The sequence below is a fragment of the Lepidochelys kempii genome, chromosome 4 (genome assembly GCF_965140265.1).
Source record: "Lepidochelys kempii isolate rLepKem1 chromosome 4, rLepKem1.hap2, whole genome shotgun sequence".
In the NCBI taxonomy this organism is placed as follows: domain Eukaryota; kingdom Metazoa; phylum Chordata; order Testudines; family Cheloniidae; genus Lepidochelys; species Lepidochelys kempii.
This window is the reverse complement of record NC_133259.1, coordinates 75,925,843-75,938,317: the sequence shown is the minus strand read 5'-3', so window position 1 is coordinate 75,938,317 and position 12,475 is coordinate 75,925,843.

The following is a 12,475-nucleotide window of genomic DNA, read 5'->3' as shown; positions in this document are numbered from 1 at the left end:
TAGGGATCCAGGAGTTCACATTTGTTAGTGGCTTGGTAAAATCTAATTGTAGAATATATCATCAGTTTGGGATGTCTGCCCTATTTTCTAACAATCTGAACTAGGACTGGGATTTATAGTTGTGAGCCACAACAGACAACATGACAACCTGTTTCCCTGCTTAATTATCCTTATAATTAGGTGGTATGATTAGGTTAGCCGGGGAAAAAACTTTCTAAATCTCCCTTGCAGCAAACTAAACTGCTTACTTCTTGTCCTATTTTCATAGAATCATAGAATCATAGAACTGGAAGGAACCTCGAGAGGTCATCTAGTCCAGTCCCCTGCACTCACGGCAGCACTAAGTAGTATCTAGACCATCCCTGACAGGCATTTGTCCAACCTGTTCTTAAAAATCCCCAATGATGGGGATTCCACAAAGCCCCTAGGCAATTTATTCCAGTGCTTAACCACTCTGACAGTTAGGAAGTTTTTCCTAATGTCCAACCTAAATGACCCTTGCTGCAATTTAAGCCCATTGCTTTTTGTCTTCTCCTCAGAGGTTAAGATGAACAATTTTTCTCCCTCTTCCTTGTAACAATCTTTTATGTACTTGAAAACTGTTATCATGTCTTCTCTCAGTCTTCTCTTCTCCAGACTAAACAAACCCAATTTTTTCAATCTTCCTTCATAGGTCATGTTTTCTAGACCTTCAATCATTTTTGTTGCTCTTCTCTGGATTTTCTGCAATTTGTCTACATCTTTCCTGAAATGTGGCGCCTAGAACTGGACACAATACTTCAGTTGAGGCCTAATCAGCCGGAGTAGAGCAGAATAATTACTTCTTGGGTCTTGCTTACAATACTTCTGCTAATACCGGGATTTCAAACAAACGGCCTGCAGGGTTCTTCCCTGCGGCCCGCAAAGCTTCCCTGCGGCCCCCTCCATTTCCTCCCCAGTGTGCCACATCCCCAGCCTACCTCCAGGCCTGGGGCGGGCAAACTACGGCCCCGGTCCGGATCCAACTCCTCAGCGGTTTGGATCCGGCCTGTGGATTGCCAACCCTGTAGTGCTGAGGGCCCCGCGCCGCTCGGGGAACTGGCAGACACCGCTTCCCTGTGACCCCAGGGGGAGGGGGAGCAGAGAACTCTGTGAACTGTTCTTGCCTGTGCGTACCTCCCCTGAAGCTCCCATTGGCCGGGAACGGGGAACCGTAGCCCACAGGCAAGAACAGCTCTTGGAGGTCTCTGCTCCCTCTTCCCCCCTGGGGCTGCAGGGACAGGGTGCCCACCATTTCCTGGAGCGTAGCAGGATGGGCCCAGAGCCAGGGCCGGAGCTGGGGCTGGGGCCGGGGCCGGGGTCAGGGCAGGCAGGGAGCCCAGTCTGCTCCCCTGCCACCCCGGAGCCGCTCAAGATAAGTGGTGCCGGGCCGGAACCCAAACCCCACCTGCACCCCACACCCCAACTCCCTGCCCTGAGCCCCCTGCTTGCACCCCAACCCCCTGCCACACTCCGCACTCCCTCCTGTACCCCAACTCCCTGCTCTGAGTCCCCGGCCGCACCCCAACCTCCTGATGCACCCCACACTTCCTCCTGCACCCGAACCCTCTGCCCTGAGGCCCCTGCTGTACCCCGCGGGCAGGGGCGGGGTGGAGTGGGGGGCGGGGGCAGCGGGGTGTGTGTGATGTGGCCCTTGGGCCAACGTATGAGTCCTCATGTGGCCCTCCTGGTGATTCAAGTTTAAGACCCCTGTGATAATACATCCCAGAATGATGTTTGCTTTTTTTGCAACAACATTACACTTTTGACTCATATTTAGCTTGTGATCCACTATGACCTCTAGGTACTATTCCGCAGTACTTCTTCCTAGGTAGTCATTTCTCATTTTGTATGTGTGCAACTGATTGTTCCTTTCTAAGTGGAGTACTTTGCATTTGTCCTTATTGAATTTCATCCTATTTACTTCAGACCATTTCTCCAGTTTGTCCAGATCATGTTGAATTTTAGTCATATCCTCCAAAGCACTTGCAACCCCTCCCAGCTTTGTATCGTCCACAAACTTTATAAGTGTACTCTTTACGCCATTAGCTAAATCATTGATGAAGATATTGAACAGAACTGGATCCAGAATCCCTAGTTATGCCCTTCCAGCATGACTGTGAACCACTGATAACTACTCTCTGGGAATGATTTTCCAACCACTTATGCACCCACCTTATAGTAGCTCCATCTAGGTTGTATTTCTGTATGTTGTATACTGTATGTGAGACAGTATCAAAAGCCTTACTAAAGTCAAGATATACCACATCTACCGCTTCCCCCCATCCACAACGCTTGTTACCCTGTCAAAGAAAGCTGTTGGGTTGGTTTGACACGATTTGTTCTGGACAAATCCATGCTGACTGTTATTTATCACCTTATTATCATCTAGGTGTTTGCAAATTGGTTGCTTAATTATTTGCTCCATTATCTTTCCGGGTAAAGAAGTTAAGCTGAGTAGTATGTAATTCCCTGGGTTGTCCTTATTTCCCTTTTTATAGATGGGCACTATATTTGCCCTTTTCCAGTCGTCTGGAATGTCTCCCTTCTTCCATGACTTTTCAAAGATAATTGCTAATGGCTCAGATATCTCCTCAGTCAGCTCCTTGAGTATTCTAGGATGCATTTCATCAGGTCCTGGTGATTTGAAGACATATAACTTGTCTAAGTAATTTTTGACTTGTTCTTTCCCTATTTTAGACTCTGATCCTACCTCATTTTCACTGGCATTCACTATATTAGATGTCCAATTGCCACCAACCTTCTTGGTGAAAACAGAAGAAAAGAAAAGGAGTATTTGTGGCACCTTAGAGACTAACCAATTTATTTGAGCATAAGCTTTCATGAGCTACAGCTCACTTCATCGAATGCATTCAGTGGAAAATACAGTGAGGAGATATTTTCCACTGAATGCATCCGATGAAGTGAACTGTAGCTCATGAAAGCTTATGCTCAAATAAATTGGTTAGTCTCTAAGATGCCACAAGTACTCCTTTTCTTTTTACGAATACAGACTAACACGGCTGCTATTCTGAAACCAGAAAAAAAGAAGTCATTAAGCACCTCTGTCATTTCCACATTTTCTCTTATTGTCTTTCCCCCACCATTGAGTAACAGGCCTACTCTGTCCTTGGTCATCCTCTTGCTTCGAATACATTTGTAGAATGTTTTCTTGTTTCCTTTTATGTCCCTAGCTATTTTGATCTTTTTTGTGCCTTGGCTTTTCTAATTTTCTCCCTACATACTTGTGTTATTTGTTTATACTCATCCTTTGTAATTTGACTGAGTGGACATGTGGACATGTCCTTCAGTGGACATGGAGAACAACTGATCACCATCCTCCTTATAAAATCCCTTAACATACTTGAGGATGGCTCTAGACTGTTCTCAATGGTAGCAGATGACAGAACGAGGAGTAATGGTCTCAAGTTGCAGTGGGGGAGGTTTAGATTGGATATTAGGAAAAACTTTTTCACTAAGAGGGTGGTGAAACACTGGAATGCGTTACCTAGGGAGGTGGTAGAATCTCCTTCCTTAGAGGTTTTTAAGGTCAGGCTTGACAAAGCCCTGGCTGGGATGATTTAACTGGGAATTGGTCCTGCTTTGAGCAGGGGGTTGGACTAGATGACCTTCTGGGGTCCCTTCCAACCCTGATATTCTATGATTCTATGATTCTAAGATTGTTCCCCCTCAGTCTTCTCTTTTCTAGACTAAACATGCCCAGTTCTTTCAGTCTTTTGTCATAGATCATGTTTTCTAAACCTCTTATCATTTTTGTTGCTGTCCTCTGGACTCTCTCCAATTCGTCAGATCTTAATCATTTCAAAATCTTGGTGTGTACTGTTTCCAAATATGAATCAAAATGAATACCAGCCACCCGACTATGCATATGAAAGCCTGCACTCAGCTATGCAAAATGGCAATATCAGATCAGGACAGAATTAAAATTCTGATGAGTAAAATAAAAATTCATGTATTGAATGTAGGAATTGTTTCTATCAGACAGCTTACATTTCTTAATATCAAATCTGATGGCTTTTTGTCTGCCATGTACTGAATGCAAGTGATCCGATTTTTATTTCAGTCAAGGACTTAGTGATATATAGCACACTCTTTGTGGTATATAGGTACATGTGATTAATAATGTAGAATCATTCAGTACTTTTACTGATAGTACCATTGCATCTGTTTGATGCTAGAAATGTGGGAATGAATTGAACAATCTAACAGTCAATAATGCTTTGAAATGTGATAGCTAGATGGATGTTATATCAGGGATCAAATTAATCCTTTTTGGTGTGCTTCTTGGTGGTATTCAGGTGAACTGTTAATGTTACAAGGAGATATTACTATTATGGGAACCTGACTGAAAATGAATGCAGCTTATTTCTCTATCTGTTCGAGGTGGTTGGTTTGCTTCGTTCTTTGCTTTCCTGCTGTAGTTGGGAAAAACCCGTGAAGAGTGCAATTAAGACTTTCTGATGCAGTGATTTTCTACACCAAAATCACCTGATCAGAGATAATATTTCCCATCCTTTTTTATTTTCACAAATCTGTATTAAACATAACTGTAGTACAATAAGTCATTTCACTTATAGGCTAGCTCATAAATTTGTTTCCAACATCTTTATGGCCCTAGAAAAGCAGAGCTGAATTGAACACTGTGGGGCTGACTTAATTGGCTGAAACGCTTTTGAAATGTGATGTGGGGTGATTTAATCAGCCTATGGCACTAATGGAGTTAAGCACTCTGTCCACTAGGAAATGATATGATCTTTCACTAAGTTCCTAAGTGCTTGTTTATGGCTCTTTTGAAGGTGCTCTATTGCAGCTCATGTATTGCCATCCATCATAGGGGTTACAGAAATGAAAATAGCAGGACTACAAAACATGTGAGACATGTCTAGAACCATAAGTGGAATATAATTCCAGCGGTGACATATCAACTGTTTAAAAACTCTTCCATAATCAGTGAAGTGTCAAATATACATTCTGAAATAAACGGTATCAATGATGCCTGTATTCTTCATGTCAAAACAGGAACAGTCACATTGTTCCATTAAGGGTTAGCACCAATTGTCAGTGCTTCATCTAACTTTCTCTTAGAAACAAAGCTGGTGGGCCAAATTATGGTGTTTGAGATAGCACTGATACATAACACAACCACAAAATGGGTGAACTCTCTCTTTTATGTTCCATCTTGAGCAACCAAGTATCTGTATCTGACTGGAATGAGGAGTAGTTGTTGGTACTGAACAGGCTGAATCCCTGTCTTGCACTTAATAGAGATTACAGACCCTAAAGAAGACCCTCTACACAGACTCCCTGTGTTACCTTGGCCAAATCACTTAAATGCAGATTTGTACAAGTGTTTAAGCACCTAAAGTTAGAAACAGGCCCCTTGTGGAATTTTCAAAATCGTCAATGTGCCTATTGATTGGTTATGTTGTGGCATTGTTTATTTTGTTACTAATAAATGTTATGTATTTATATGGCCCCATTAACATAGTATCTGAGAGTCTCAAAATCACAATTTTTTTTATCTTCACAACACCATTGTGAGGAAAGGATGTTCCATTTTACAGATGAATACCTGAGTCACAGAGAGATGACTGGCCACACAGGCCTTACCAAGACACAAACAGACTTGTCTCACCTGGCCTGTTCAGAGGCCCCCAGCACTGCCACACAACCTCCACAGCAAACAAGCAGACAGACAGACCAAACACAGTGACAGGCATGACAATATCCTGTAATATCCTGGACAAATTTCATTGAATAAGTACTCCAGAAGTTCATTGTATTAAAAAAGCAAATGTGTTTGTACTATTGTGGGATTAACTTTTTTTAAGGGCTATGCAAATACATCTATTCCAGTTATGCAAGAACTCAGACTTTTTCACACAAGCAATCTACCAAGTTATGTCATTGACTGAATTTCAATTTCTGTAAGTAGAGAAATAAAGAGTTAAATAGAGAGATACTGCTGTCAAGGCCCAATCATTATCTGGCTTATTTATGGGCAGTCAAGAGATCAAAAAAATTAATCACAATTAATCATGTGATTAAAAAATAATCATGATTAATTGTGTGATTAATTGCACTGTTAATAATAGAATACAATTTATTTATTTTTTTTATATTTCCTACATTTTCAAATATACTGATTTCAATTACAACAAGAACACAATGTACAGTGTTCACTTTATATTATTATTTTATGACAAATATTTGCACTGTAAAAAAACAAAATAAATAGTATTTTTCAATTCACCCAATACAAGTACTTCAGTGCAATCTTTTTATCATGAAAATTGAACTTATAAATGTAGAATTCTGTACAAAAAAAAACTGTACTCAAAAATAAAAAATGTACAACTTTAGAGCCTACAAGTCCACTCAGTCCTACTTCTTGTTTAGCCAATCACTCAGACAAACAAGTTTGTTTACATTTTCAGGAGATAATGCCGCCTGCTTTTTGTTTACAATGTCATCTGAAAGTAAGAACAGGCATTTGCATGGCACTGTTTGCATGGCATGGCTACCGGTGTCCCAAGATATGTATATGCCAGATGCACTAAAGATTCATATGTCCCTTCAGGCTTCAACCACCATTCCAGAGGATATGTGTCCATGAGAATGACAGGTTCTGCTCGATAGCGATCCAAAGCGGTGAGGACCAATGCACATTCATTTTCATTATCTGAGTCAGGTGCCACCAGCAGAAGGTTGATTTTCTTTTTTGGTGCTTCGGGTTCTGTAGTTTCCACATCAGAGTGTTGATCTTTTAACTCTTCTGAAACCATGATCTGCACTTCCTACCTCTCAGATTTTGGAAGGCACTTCAGATTCTTAAACCTTGAGTTGAATGTTGTAGCTCTCTTTAGAAATCTCACATTGGTACCTCTTTTGTGTTCTGTCAAATCTGCAGTGAAAGTGTTCTTAAAATGAACAACATGTGCTGGGTCATCATCTGAGACTGCCATAACACGAAATATATGGCAGAATGCAGAATAAAACAGCAGGAGACATACAATTCTCCCCCAAAAGTGCCAGGTGACAGTGTAAATAATAAGTGGGCAGCATTATCTCCTGTAAAGGTAAACAAACTTGTTTGTCTGAGTGATTGGCTGAACAAGAAGTAGGATTGAGTGGATTTAAGGGCTCTAAAGTTTTACATTGTTTTGTTTTTGAGTGCTGTTATGTAACAAAAAAAATCTACATTTGTAAATTGCACTTTCCTGATAAAGAGATTGCACTACAGTACTTGTATGAAGTGAGTTGAAAATACTATTTCTTTTATTATTTTTACAGTGCAAATATTTGTAATAAAAATAATAATATAAAGTGAGCACTGTATATTTTGTAGTCTGTATAAATAAAAATATATTTTCTATATAGTAGAAAAACATCCAAAATATTTAATAAATTTCAATTGGCATTCTATTGTTTAACAGTGCAATTAAAAGTGTGATCAATTTTTTAAATCACGCTTAATTTTTTTTTAGTTAATTGCGTGAGTTAACTGTGATTAATTAACAGCCCTACTTATTACCTATTCATAGTCTCTTCAAAGACCCAAACTGGATAAAGGAGGGACTTTCTGTTTTATGAGGGTACTTGCTCCGAGCTGAAGCTGTGGTAAATTGTGACCACGGGAGAAAACCCTGTGTTAGAAGAACTAATCACTAACAAGAGCCCTTGTTTGAGTGCGGGGGTGATCTCTGGTAAGCTTATTAGTGTGCATGCATATTTTCCTCTTTGTTGTTTTTAATATATTTTCTCTTTATTGCTTTTACCTTAAGAATGAATGTCCTTGGTTAGAAAGATCTGTGTGGTAATATAACTGTGGAAATTACACTGTTTGCTGTCTCTGAAGAAGAAAGCAAAGCAGGCATACCTAGGCAGTCTGACTTTGCTGGGGAATTCACAGTATAGGCAGGAAGCTGTGCAATTTGAAAATATCTCAGTCGGGAGAGATGCTGGACTCTGACCAAGAGTGATGGCTGGGAAGTTTAGAGTGGGTGCCCTTACAGGACCATAGACAGGGAAATACAGGTGCATTTGCCCTGAACTGTGACACATACCATTCATTAAGCCCTTCTACCTCCAAGCACAGCATCTGCAGCTACACGCTTCAAAACTCCCCTGTTTTCTGCTCCTGCTCACCTATTATCTGTCTGCAAATTTTCTGTGGAATATAAAGAAATTGTCAAATATATTCCTCACTTGAAATTATTTGTGACTTTCTTCACTGAATAATTCTTGGTCTGCAGATTATTTAAACGGTGACCTTTACAATCAGATATAAAATTACAATTTGCTTTCAGTGAATATTTACCATTCAAACCAAATAGCAGCTATATACAAATATGCTTGCTATTAAAGCAAAGGCCCTCAAATGCCTGTGGTCAGCTAACTCAAAGGAGCCAGGAACATGTTCAAATCAAAATTTTGAATTTGAATGATTATTTTAGATGACTTCCCTCTTGCTCCCACTATAGTCACTCCCTTCTAATACAGTCTAAGGCCCTGATCCTGCACTTAGCCATTCATGGGCACAAGTATTAGAGCACTTATGACAAGGTGGAGGAAAGCATCCCCTTTTGTCCCATGAATTATAGAAGAGTTAATCTCATTTGCTCACAGAAGAGACGCCAACTAAGCAACACATCTTGAATTTTGGATATCAAATTTGGAGCAGTCATAGAATAAAAATAATTTTCTAAATAGTTAATCAATTTTTAAAAATAAGTACGTTTCAAAAAAAAAACAGTAATCACTTCGTGAGCATTTCACAAAGTAAACAAGAGATGAAATTCATTCAATAAATCATTTGTTATACGGTATTCACTCTCCTCCAGCCCAGTGCTGACGTCAGGAATACGGAAGATGAAACAACTTTTAAATACACACTATACATGGGAGGTCTCTACAGATATACAAATAGCAACTTACTGTTAGGCATCCTCAAAGAATCTATATGATAGGTCACATCTCGTTTAACTGAGCATTGTTACCTGACAGAACATGTCACTCAGTGCAGCTCATTTTGTCATTTCAGACAACAATAGCTGATTTAATTGTTAGTACACCAGGATTTATGGTATAGTAGGTTTCTTAAAACTGTAATGTGGTTGCTGTAAAACTTAATTGTATTGTTCAATAAGTCATTTTTCACTTGTAAATTTTAATTAATCTGAAGTGCGGAAAGGAAATAGAAGTCTAATTTGAAAAAACAAACAAACATTGCTTCCTTCTGTTCCTGTATACATTTTAATGTGAATATAACCTAATGAGCCAATGTTAGTTCAATATTTAGCCCATCTATTCTTCTCATATGGTTCAAGTAACAACCAATTTTATTTTTACAACCCTTATACATGTACTGTAGCATGATTAAGACTATTGATTTGGTCAACAACTGCTTATTCATGTCTAAAACAACCATAATTAGATAGACATGAAATAAACTGTAATGCAGTAGTTATCTGATTATCCATAAGAGCAGCTGAAAATCTGAACTGAAGCTGCTCTCTTCCCAGAAGAAAATATCATATTGCAGAATTGCCTTCACCTGAAGCATCTGAGATTGGCTAATACTACTAACAGATACAGGAGTAGAGACACAGTTGGTCTGTTCTAGTAGTTCATTTATGTTCTTATATCGTTCTATCAACAAACACAATCACCTCCTACCTAATTAGTATAACAACTACGCATTTCCGCAAAAGTCTCACAAACCACGGGGCAATATTTCCCCCCTTCATTTCCATGAGTGGAGCCAAAACAAGTGGTGTTTCCAGAAGCCGGGCTCGTACTGCCTCCCTTGAGCGCTCCAGAGAGTTCCCTGGTACAGCACCTTACGTCTTCACTGGGCGTACTTGTGTAAGATACACTCTAACTGAGCGATAGCCAACCACTGTTAGCAGATAGAGTGGAGTGTATGATTTTTTTCTTCTTCTTCTTTTTCTTAAGCAAAAAGTTCCTGACTCTCATGCTGGAAAGAGCTACATGTCAATCCATGCCAGATCCTCTGTTAGAGCTTTGTGGGTCTACATGAGAATTCAGGGATGAGGTCAATGAGGTTTGGAGGTGTCAATCAGCTGCTTACTGCAGCAGGAATCTCTCAGCGCCCAGCAGATTTCCAAACAAAAATCCAATGATATGTTCACGCTGTTTGGTGCTACTGTAGAGCTGCAGCCTACTGATGGCACTATCTCTCTTCAGGACTAGTGCTCCAAAGGGGTTAAAGGCCTGAAGGGGAACTTCTGCAATCTCAGTGCTTTTGTGTATGTTGGGTAGATGCACAGGGACTGAAGACTTAAACTTCTGCCTGTTCTAGCAAGGGCAACCCTCAGTGAACATATAAGCAGAAAATTCCAGCTCCCATGTGAGAATCAGCTCATCTGGAGAGCCTATCAGCATTGACAGCAGCACCTAGTTCCTGCTTGCTGCAGTGCACGAGGGCTGACTGTTGAGGGTTCAGGGGCACAGAGCAGAACAACAAAACCAACCCACACAACCAACTCACTGTTTGTATTAACTCCAGGGAAGGAAGGAATGGGACATCCAGCAATGTGTTGAAGTGAGGAGGAAGATTAAGGCAACTAGTGAAAAATGTCTATAGCTCTTCTTCATGGGGAGAGAGAAAAAAATCACCATTGGTTCCTATTCCCACCTTTTTACAAAGGTTAGAGAGATGAAAGATCCCTTTACTTCCAAACCAGGTCTTCTTACCCTGCAGGAGAGAGACGAAAAATATGTTCCCTCTCCCACATTGGTGGGGAGCAGGGTGTAGAGAAAGAAGTGGCATGCCCCCCCCAACACAGACTCAAGTTCTCTTTATTATATGGTAGACCTGGAATGGTGCTGGATGGAGAGAGAGCAGGACCAAAGTAAGAAATGAGTGCCATGCTGAGAAGCATCTTTGGAGAGAGCACTTTAGGCAGCACCATGGGTTTGGGGTCTGTCATAAATATAAAGGGAAGGGTAAACCCCTTTGAAATCCCTCCTGGCCAGGGGAAAGCTCCTCTCACCTGTAAAGGGTTAAGAAGCTAAAGGTAACCTCGCTGGCACCTGACCAAAATGACCAATGAGGAGACAAGATACTTTCAAAAGCTGGGAGGAGGGAGAGAAACAAAGGGTCTGTGTGTCTGTCTATAGTCTGTCTTTGTCGGGGATAGACCAGGAATGGAGTCTTAGAACTTTTAGTAAGTAATCTAGCTAGGTATGTGTTAGATTATGATTTCTTTAAATGGCTGAGAAAAGAATTGTGCTGAATAGAATAACTATTTCTGTCTGTGTATCTTTTTTGTAACTTAAGGTTTTGCCTAGAGGGGTTCTCTATGTTTTGGAATCTAATTACCCTGTAAGATATCTACCATCCTGATTTTACAGGGGGGATTTCTTCATTTCTATTTACTTCTATTTTTATTAAAAGTCTTCTTGTAAGAAACTGAATGCTTTTTCATTGTTCTCAGATCCAAGGGTTTGGGTCTGTGGTCACCTGTGCAAATTGGTGAGGCTTTTTATCCAACATTTCCCAGGAAAGGGGGGGTGCAAGTGTTGGGAGGATTGTTCATTGTTCTTAAGATCCAAGGGTCTGGGTCTGTAGTCACCTAGGCAAATTGGTGAGGCTTTTTACCAAACCTTGTCCAGGAAGTGGGGTGCAAGGTTTTGGGAAGTATTTTGGGGGGAAAGACGCATCCAAACAGCTCTTCCCCAGTAACCAGTATTAGTTTGGTGGTGGTAGTGGCCAATCCAAGGACGACGGGTGGAATATTTTGTACCTTGGGGAAGTTTTGACCTAAGCTGGTAAAGATAAGCTTAGGAGGTTTTTCATGCAGGTCCCCACATCTGTACCCTAGAGTTCAGAGTGGGGGAGGAACCTTGACACTAACTGGATGTGACCTAGTTACAGGACCATTCTCCTGAGCAGACACAAACTTAGGACCATTCCCTTCCTGGGCTTTAGCTGAATCCAGAACCAGCTCTGAGACAACTGCACAACCCTCAACCATCACAGGCTGAAAGGCCCCTTCTGTCTGCTCCACAGACAAAGAAGAGCCGGACACACTTTCTCCTTTCCCAGACACACAGCTTGGGATCTCTTTCCCCTGGTCCCAGCACACAAGGTGGGTCACAGACAACTGCTTGGAGATCAGGGAAGCTCCCTCCATAGGCAAGTCAATACCCCTGACAGACACACAGACCCTTTGTTTCTCTCCCTCCTCCCAGCTTTTGAAAGTATCTTGTGTCCTCATTGGTCATTTTGGTCAGCGAGGTTACCTTTAGCTTCTTAACCCTTTACAGGTGAGAGGAGCTTTCCCCTGGCCAGGAGGGATTTCAAAGGGGTTTACCCTTCCCTTTATATTTATGACAGGGTCTTAGGAAGGGGCAGAGGTTGATTGTGGGGGAAGAATTAACTTAAACATACTGCACATGCTATATATTA